A 10,811-nucleotide genomic window follows, 5' to 3' on the forward strand; every position below is an offset into this window, starting at 1 on the left:
ACTATAATACTGCATGTTTTTTTTTTTCCATATCAGTTTTCTCACACATGATAGCAGGGAAAACTACAGATGTCGAAAAAATAGGTAGAGGAAGATATACACAAGTGGAAGAGTCTACTGTGTTCATGGATTGGTAAATTCAACATCATTAAAATGTCCACACTACCCAAAGCAATCTATAGATTCAATGAAATCCCTACTAAAACACCAAAGGCATATTTTAAAGACCTAGAACAAATATGCAAAAAATTCATATGGAATCAAAAAAGACACTGGATAGCCACAGCAATTTTGAGAAAGAAGAATAAAGTTGGAGGGATCACAATGCCAGATATCAAGTTATACTACAAAGCCACTGTACTCAAAACAGCTTCGTACTGGCACAAGAACAGGAATATAGACCAATGGAACAGAACAGAGAACCCAGACATTGACCCAAGCCATTATTCTTAATTAAATATTTGACAAAGGAGGCAAGAACATACAATGGAGTCAAAACAGTCTTTTCAATAAATGGTGTTGGGAAAATTGGACAGATAAATGCAAGAAAATGAAATTAGGCCACCAACTTACACCATAAGCAAAAATCAACTCAAAATGGACAAAGGACTTAAACATAAGACATCTACACTAATAAAACAGAAACATGGTAATTGGCGTATGACCACTACCCTTTTCATTGGCTAATCAGCAAGATATGCAAATTAACTGTCAGCCAAGATGGCGGCCGGCAGCCAGGCAGCTTGAAACTAACATGAGGCTTGCTTGCCTCAGTGACGGAGGAAACCAACGTTCCCTGCCTGTGGCTGCAAGCCTCTGAGCCTGCAGTTTCAAACATTGTAACAAATACCGCCGGACTTCAGCCAGCAGATTCGCAACATTGTATGCAAAGGCCAGAAACCTACTTTCAGGAGCGGAGGCCTAAGAGCTGGAGTCAAGCCTCAAGCTAAAGCTGGCCCAGAATAAAAAAAAAAAAAAAAAGGAAAAAAGGAGCCTTTGGGAGTTCAGTCACCCCCAGCCTGAAAACAACCCTCAGCCCCTCACCCAGGCTGGCCAGGCACCCCAGTGGGGACCCCCACCCTGATCCAGGACACCCTTCAGGGCAAATGAGCTGGCACCCACCCTTGCACCAGGCCTCTACCCTATATAGTAAAAGGGTAATATGCCTCCCAGCACCGGGATCAGCATGACAGGGGGCAGCGCCCAAACACCCTGATCGGCCCTGCTCTGTGTGTGACAGGGTGCGGCACCCCAACCCCCCCCCCCCCCCCCTTGGGCCCTGCTCTGACTCCCCTATCGGACCTACTCTGTGAGTGACAGGGGGGAGCTCCTCAACCCCCTGATGGGCCCTGCTCTGTGAGTGACAGGAGGGAGCTCCCCAAACCCCTGATGGGCCCTGCTCTGTGCATGACAGGGTACGGAGCCCCAACCCTCCTGATGGGCCCTGCTCTGTGCATGACAGGGGGTCGCGCCGCAACCTCCCCATCGACCCTGCCTTGTGTGTGACAGAGGGTGGTGCCCCAACCCCCCAATCCGCCCTGCTCTGAGCCCGACCAGGGGCTGCACCTAGGGATTGGGCCTGCCCTCTGCCACCAGGAGCAGGCCTAAGCCAGCAGGTCGTTATCTCCCGAGGGGTCCCAGACTCTGAGAGGGCACAGGCCGGGCTGAGGGACCCCCCTTCCCCCCTAGTGCACAAATTTTTGTGCACTGGGCCTCTAGTGAAACCATAAAAATCTTAGAACAAACCATTGGCAGTAAAATCTCAGGAATCTCTCATAGCAATAGGTTTCTGATACATCTCCTAGGACAACGGAAACTAAGGAGAAAATAAACAAATGGAACTACATCAAAATAAAAAGCCTCTGCACAGCAAAAGAAACCATCAATAAAATAACAAGAGACCCCACTGCATTGGAGAACATATTTGCCGATGATATATCTGATAAAGGGTTCATATCCAAAATTTATAGGGAACTCATACAACTTGACAAAAGAAAGATAAACAATCCAATTTAAAAATGGGCAACAAAAGGAAGATAAATAATCCAATTAAAAATGGGCAAATGGCCTAAATAGACACTTCTCCAAAATGGGCATCCAGAAGGCCAAAAGGCATATGAAAACATGCTCAAAGTCACTAATCATCTGAGAGATGCAAATCAAAACGACAATGCGGTGCCATCTCACACCTGTCAGACTGGCTATCATCAACAAATCAACAAACGACAAGTGCTGGCGAGGATGCGGAGAAAAGGAAACCTCGTGCACTGCTGGTGGGAATGCAGACTGGTGCAGCCACTGTGGAGAACAGTATGGAGTTTCCTCAAGAATTAAAAATGGAACTTCCATTTGACCCAGTAATCACACTTCTAGGAATATACCATAAGAAACCCGAAATACCAATCAGAAAGAATATATGCACTCCTATGTTCATAGAAGTGTAATTTACAATAGTTAAGTTTTGGAAATAGCTTAAGTGCCATCAGCAGATGAGTGGATTAAAAAAACTATTATACATCTCCACAATGGAATACTATGCAGCTGAAAAAGTGAAAGAACTTTTACCATTTGCAACAGCATGGTTGGACCTGGAGAACATTATGTTAAGCAAAATAAGCCAGTTGGACAAAGATAAGTATCACATGATCTCACTCATTTGTGGGATCTAATGAACACCATAAACTGATGAACAAAAATAGAACCAGAGACATAAAAGCAGACTGTCAAACCTCAGAGGGATGGCAGGGGTGGGTGGGTGGGTGGGTGGGAAGTGATCGACCAAAGACCTTGTATGCATATATGCATAACCCATGGACACAGACAATAGGGTGGTGAAGGCCTGGCGTGGGGGGCAGGCGTGGTCTGGTGAGGTCAATGGAAGAAAAAAAGGAGAAATATGTAATATTTTCAACACTAAAGATTAAAAAAAATAAATTGTCAGAATTTGGAAACTCAAAAAAAAATTGTGTCCAATTAGTACAAACTCATTTGTTAACCTAAATTGTGATGCAGTCCAACCTGAGGATTGTATTTTTCATGACAAGAAAATCATAGTTATCATTTATGGAAAGTGCTCACCCATTTGGAAATTTTGCCCCATCAGTCAAATAACAGCATTAATGGCTACCATTTATAGTGAGAATCTTCTATGAATCAGTCACTTTGTATTCATCAACTAATAAATTCACAACAACCTTCCATGATAAAGATTATTCCTGCCACTGCCCTGGCCAGTGTTGCTAAGTGGTTAGAGTGTCAGCCTGAGCAATGAAGTGTTGCAGGTTTGATTCCTGTTTAAGAGAACATGCCTAAATTGCATGTTCGATTCCTAGCCCTCGCTGGGGCACGTGTGTGTGGGGGCAACCAATCGATGTGTCTCTCTCACAATGATGTTTCTCTCTCTCTCTCTCCTTCTCCCCCTCCCTGCTTCCCTTCCTCTCTCTCTAAAAATCAATGAAAAATATCCTCAGGTGAGGATTAACAACAACGAAAAGATTATTCTTGCCACTTTATAGCTGGGCCAAAAGAAGTTATATATATTGCCAATGTCACACAGCTAATAAAGTGAAAAAAGTCGGGATTCAAACCCAGATCCCTTTTACTTCAAAGTCCCTGTGCTTTCTCTACTACATAGTAACGATGAGACTACCCATCAAACAATAACATTAATCATTCCATTCCTCTGAATTATCTTCCTCCAATTCTACTTTCCCCATCATTGACATCTTCAGTAGATTGATTCTCATTGATAATAAATTTCTTCATTTTTCAACCATAATTCATTTATAACTCTTGCTAGATCTTTTTTAAACCATCCTCTTCTCAGATTAAATGGACCAAGAAACTCATTGCTCTACTGTATACCATCACACCTCACGTCGCACAACCATGAGTGAATATCTGTAATAATTAGAGAATGCCATAAGAAAATAAAACATGTATTTTCTCTGCCCCATTGTACAATGACTAAATAGCTATACTGGATTCTGAAGCATGAGAAGGCAAATAAAAATGGTGATCATCTCACTTTGGCTGCTTGAAGAACTGTATGCAAAAATGTAGAATTAAGAGCAATGCATTACTCTATATACACAGTTGCACATAGAGTTAACTGGTAAGGTGAGTAGATCAAACATTCTGGGTTGACTTGACATCAGAAGTAAGCCTGAATAGAGCGTATGTGTGTATACAACGGTCTGGCTATCAGTCACTCTCCTTTCATTCTTTCCCCTCCTTATTTTAATAGAGAACAAGTCACTTGCATCTTCTCATTTGACAAATAGTTTTCCCCAACCATCTAGCAATATAGTAACCAATTTGGAAAGACATAGCACAGGTATTTAATGGCTTAAAAGCACAAGCTGTTCTCTCTCCCACCCCATCTGACTTTACCTCTTAAATGAAACCCAACTGAACTATTAGAGGCCACCAAAGGCATGTAAGTACAAACTTCTTCACTTCCTGAATTTAGACTTATCATAGGACAAAGACATTACAAATAGAATGTGTTTTTATTTACCCTTCTTACAAAAACACCTTGATACATGCTCTTACTTATGTTCTTACCATAAAGTGTAAGCAACTTTTAATATGATAGTGTAGAAAGGCATGCAGTGGAATGCTGCAGTGCTCCATGGGACTCTAATGCGCTTTTCCATCACACTAAACCATTTAGAGCTCAATTTTAACACTTGCTGTCATTAAGAAAAATGTGCCGCTCCCTCTTCCATTTGAGAATCACAGTAGCCAATGAATGGTTATTGATCTGAGGTAACTAAAAGGGTAAAATGCAGGGATTGAAATTTGGATTAGCTTCTTTTTATTGGGCTTTACTTTAACATTTCCCAAATCAGAGGTCATGGTGATAGCATCGATCAGGTGTAAAGCAGATGACATTTAAGTGATCTTGTTTGGCCAACTGCAGCCATGAGCCTGATTGTCCCTTCTGCATCTGGAAACAAAGCATTGTCTGAGGGCAGAGGTGTTATTACTCATTTCCAACTCCTCTCTGGTGTTCTCCCCAGCTCCCAGAGCGCGCTGACATTTAGGTGAGAATTTCTGTCAGCCCAGGCACTTATCTATCTGCACATTATGCGAGAACTGGCTCCTGGGGAGTGAGGCTGTGCTTATGCGGAAGTGTGCACAACCCCTGGCCCCCAGGCAGCCCTCACTTTTTCAACATTATGGCAATCTCATCACTTTTGTTTGATATTTCAGCACAAACAACTACTCATGATCTAAATTTATCCAGTCCTCTTGCTGCCATCACTAGTTTCTCCTCATTGCTAGCTCCCTGAGAAGGTAGTGCTCATATAAGGCTAACGTTCAGCAGGACATTTCTGAGTGACTATTAATGACTTACACTTCCCAGTAATGTTTATAATTTAAAATAGGATTCTCAGAGAGATAAATAATCTAAGTCTAAGTGTTGTGCCCTGATGCCAACCATGATGAAAAAACATTATTTTTTGTTTATAGAGAATAAGATTTATTGTAAATTAGTATACAAAGGTGGCTTGTGTAAAAAGGTGGAATGGTACACTCTCACTATTAAAAAATTCATTCAAGCTAACATGTTCCTTAGATTAGAATCATCTTTGGAAATCTTCTTCACTTCAAATAGGCCAGGGTTACCTGGAACTAACAAATGCAGAACTAGTATTGGTACCCGAGGTTGCATGGACGTGGAAATATATAATATAACCCATTGGAATGCACTGTAGGTATCATGCATGAAGATTTATTAATAATGAGATATTTTCTCCCCGTTGATTTCTAGGTTGAATCCATGACTATTCTGACTTATTCACTTAATTTTCATAATCTGTCTTATATTTCCCAAAGAACAAGCTGATTCAGCCTTTACATGAAATAAAATTGTTATAATAAGAAGAAATAACTTTTGTCTGATGTACAATGATATTCTTATGAGAAAACTGTAAGATTCCATTACTGAAAGCCAGCTACGTAGGCAAAAATATTATTTTCATTTTTTGTCTATAAAATGAGAACTAATTATGTTCACCAACGGTGTGGTATTATTAATTCCAAGAGAATGGAAGATGCATTATTGAATTATTGTAATGCACACTAATGCCAATGTAAGATCAAGATTTATGAAGTAAAAAGGAGGAAAAGTCTAATAAAAGAAGGCTTAAAGTATCTTCACAGAAATAGAACACTGAGGAGTATTGTTTTGTCTTTTTTGTTATTCAGCCTTTCCAAGAATAATCTAAGCACAACCAATTTTTACTGTACAATCAATGAATTGAAGAATAAGATGTAAAATCTTTATTTCCCCCCATAGAATCAGAGCCAACAATCAATCAATGAATGTGTGGGTTTTTTTCTTCACATTTTGGCATTTTAAGATCCTCAAGCTGTTTAAAAAACTATTTAAAAAATCTGGCAATCTGAAATAAGCCAGTCAGAGAAAGATAAATACCACATGATCTCACTCATTTGTGGATTATAGAGAACAACATAGACTGATGAAAAGGGACAGATCCAAAGACTGAGAAACAGCGATCAGGCTATCAATCCCCAGAAGGAAAGTAGGGGAGGGCGGGGGTAAGGGGGAGAGATCAACCGAAGGACTTGTATACATGTATATAAGCCAAACCAATGGACATGGACAACAGGGGGATGGGAGCATGAGGGTGCGGGGCGGGGGGGGGGTGTTGGGGGTTAATGAGGGGATGAGGACATATTTGTAATACCTTAACTAATAATAAAAAAAACCTGGCAATCATTGTGCAGGGAAGATATAGATCAAGGTGGCTTTTGCAAATTATTGGCAAGAGAAGATATTTAAAAATATTGAATACACATGGCACATCTGATTAAGTAGCATTTAAGGAATACATTAATTCTCATGATCTACAGTATTTATCTTGGTCTGCAGAAGGACGGCTACATCAACTTAACGGGAAAATCTATGGGGGCATAGTTCTGTAGTGATTTACTCTCTGGCTTTGCTGAAGCCAATAGATAAAACTAGGACTATTTTGTTTGATATCTAATAAAAATGTTAAAGTTGAATGAGTTAGTATTTAAGAAAACTAATAAATATTTAGTCTAAATTTAATGATAATCACTTTTTCCAATTTGACATGGAAGAAGATATGGTATTAGAAAACAGTCATGTTATCACAAAGTGTTGGATTTATAGTATAGTGGTTGTCAAACTTTAGCATGTATCAGAATTACTAAGAGTGCTTGTTAGAATAAAGATTGCTTATCCCCACCCTAAATGTCTCTGATTCAATGGGTATTTGTTGAAGCCTGAAAATTTGTCTTATTTTTAACTAGAGGCCCAGTGCATGAAATTCTTGCATGGGTAGGGTCCCTAGTGGCTGCCGGCTGCCAGCTGGGGCCTCCCTTCCCCAGCTGCTGGCCACCAGCCAGGGCCTTCCTTCATTCTGCACCGCCCCCTGGTGGTCAGCGCACGTCATAGCAAGCAATCGAACTCCTGGTTGGTCGAACTCCTGAGGGGACACTTTGCATATTAGGCATCTTTAATCTATCTATCTATCTGTCTATCTATCTATCTATCTATCTATCTATCTATCTATCTATCTAAATTCATTGGTTACATGGTTCCAAAGTGATGCTGAACCACATTCAGAGAATGACTGGAGTAGTATAAAGAAATAATCAAAAGTAAAGAGATCTGGGTGCCAGTTTATCCCAGTCACTGAGCAGATGTGCTTCTTTAGGCAAGTCATCTACCCTCTCTATGTATTTTCGTAAAACAAGTGCCAATTTTTGCATCTTTATTTATTGAATAATTGGTTCCAAACTCTTGAAATTCACTCATTAATTTAATAAATATTTGAGTACCTTAATGAGCTAACCCTTAATACTGGAGATATAGTGATATAAAAAGAATCCCTTTCCTCAAGAAGCTTACATACTAGTGGGAGAACATAAAATGAACAAATAAGAAAATACGTAATAAAATATCAAATGATAATACATTCTATGGAGAAAAAGAGAGGCAAGTTCTGGGACTAGAGAGTGACAGTAAGGGAGGTGAAGGGTTAAAATTTTAATATCTCTCATTTGATCATTGAAATAACCACCCTGTGAGATAAGCATTTGTATTTACATGTTGTTACTGAGGAAAGCGCAGCTCAGAAAAGTTAAGTAATCTTCCCAGTATTACACAGCTAGCAGGTAGTAGAAATAGGAATTGAACTTAGATATGACTCCAAATGTTATTCTCATAACTAATATATCATCTCCCAATTCGATAAAGCTTCTAGGCATGGTGACTAGCACAGAGGAGTCATGCAATGAATGTACTTATTATTATCATTGCTTCTGTAACTGCATTTATTTGTCACATAATATCCCATTTCATAGATGGAGAAAATGAGTCTTAGATTAAAACATTTACTTAAATTCATTTAGTTGTTAAGCAATAAATCTGAGATAACTATTCTGGCCTGATTGACCACAAAATGCATACTTTTACTACTATGATAATCTACCTTCTCTCCATAAAATGAGGACAGTGGTATAACTGCACAGGAAAATCCAACGTTTTGAATGCAGGCAGGCATTCAAAAAATTATAGAACAGTATATGTTTTTAGTAATCGTTATATCCTTTTGCCGAATAATGGTCAATATCTTGGATATTGGGTAATCCAGAATATCAAAGAAGAAAACATTTCTCACATGCTTTTTGTTGGGATCATTAAAGAGTTTACCTCAGCCTTTAAGCTTCATTCAATTATAAGGAGTCTTTTGGAGATGTATTACTTTAATCAAGGTATTCCTTTGCTGCACATCATGAGGGAAGCAAGCACCTAGGAGCATATAAACATATTTTTTCTAGTAATTTCTAAGTGAAATGCAGGCTGAGTTTCCAAATCAGGATGCTCCTTCTACTGAAGATCATGCTCAATATTTTGCAGGAGTCAAGAAAACTGGTTTGGCAGCAGTACTTACTCAGGGTGATACATCAGAAGAGTGGGTAGGCTTGCATTACAGACTGGGGAAGTTCAAACTACTCCAGGCATCCTATTCATGGTTTTCAGCCAGGCTTTGGAAGTGCTTATTGCCAATTTAAGTTGGAAGTTGAAAGACTTCCCTCTAAGTATTGATCGGTTTCCCCTTTTCATTATATAGGAACTATCAGTTCCATTGAAGCATTAAAATCTATCAGATCTCCTGGGAAATAGTGTATTCCAGCTAAACCTAAGGGTCATTTTTGCAATTGTCTTCCACTTGCAACATCCATAATTAGAAAATAATAAAACCAAGATATGCTTAGTGGTTTAAAGTATTTTGAATTTGAATTACTATTTTAAAGATTTTGCTGATGGCATCAGGAAAGCTGGGCTGTGAGCAAGAGACACTGGTAATTATTTTCTTAATTTCCTCAACTGGAAAGCACTAAACAAAAAACTTTTCGGGGGGGGGGGTTAGTATTCTACTTGCAACCCAGGGTATCTACGGGAAAATATAATCATGTAAAATGCTTATCATCAGAGCATAGGGTAGTTGGAATAGCAAACTGAATTTTAAACCTCATACACATTAGTATTTAATTGTACCATTGAACAACTTTTCCAGTGGATTTTATTTGGTGTTCTTGGTTTTCCAATGATAAACTTATGATTAGATTGCTTACATGAAAGCAGAAGAGCCCCTCTTTTGGAAAAAAAATAAGGAAACTTCAAAATAATTCTGTAATATCACCATTCACACAAAATTTTAGTCCTCTCACCCTAGCCGGTTGCTCAGTGGTTAGAGTGTCAGCCCATGGACTGAAGGGTCTTGGGTTTGATTCTGGTCAAGAGTATGTACCTCATACTTCAGTTGCAGGCTTGATCCCCAGCCCTGGTTGGGGCGCATGGGGGAGGCAACCAATCATGTGTCTCTCTTACACATGGATGTTTCTCTCTTGGTCTCTCCCTTTCCCTTCCACTCTCTCTAAAAATCAATGAAGAAAATAAATATCACACGATCTCACTCATTTGTGGATTATAAGGAACAACATAAACTGATGAACAAAAACAGATCCAGAGACAGAGAAGCATCGATCAGATGCTCAAACCTCAGAGGGAAGGCAGGGGAGGGTGGGGGTAAGGGGGAGAGATCAACCAAAGGACTTGTATATGCATATAGGCCTAACCAATGGACACAGACACCAGGAGGGCGGGGTGAGGGCATGAGTGGGGGGTGGGGGGGCAATGGGGGGATAAGGACACATATGTAATACCTTCATCAATAAATAAAATAAAATAAATCAATGGAAAAAATATCCTCAGGTGAGGCTTAACAACAACAAAAATTTAGTCTTCTCTGGGAAAGCAATATAAAGTTTGAACTTAAAAAATATCACCTTTCCATTCTCTCATCTTGATATGATTTAAGCTTTTATCAGTAAAGAAGCAGATATTCTATTTCAAATCAAAAGCAAACTCCAAAAATTCATCCTGAAAAGTAAGTTCTATGCATTGAAAAGTTATTGAGCTTTTCATTTGAATCACTAAACCCTTTTTATTTTCAACAACTCTTTTGAATCTTCCCAGTTCAGACATTGAATATTACCCCAAACAGTTACCATTTTTGCTTTTCAGAGATTTATTGGGCCAAATATTTGACAAAGATAGTGCCTGTAAGTGCTGAGATGCAGGTGTGCATGGCTGGACTTGGCATCCAGCAGTGGCCATTAATGCCAAACCCAAGTCCATTGTATTTATATTGCTGCAGGCACAACAGATGTAGGTGCAACTTGTTTTGGAAATCATTCCTATTTTTTATAAATCTAGTTAGTGCTTCAAAAACATTCTCCAA

Source organism: Myotis myotis, unplaced genomic scaffold, assembly GCF_014108235.1.
Source record: "Myotis myotis isolate mMyoMyo1 unplaced genomic scaffold, mMyoMyo1.p scaffold_m19_p_4, whole genome shotgun sequence".
NCBI classification, from domain to species: domain Eukaryota; kingdom Metazoa; phylum Chordata; class Mammalia; order Chiroptera; family Vespertilionidae; genus Myotis; species Myotis myotis.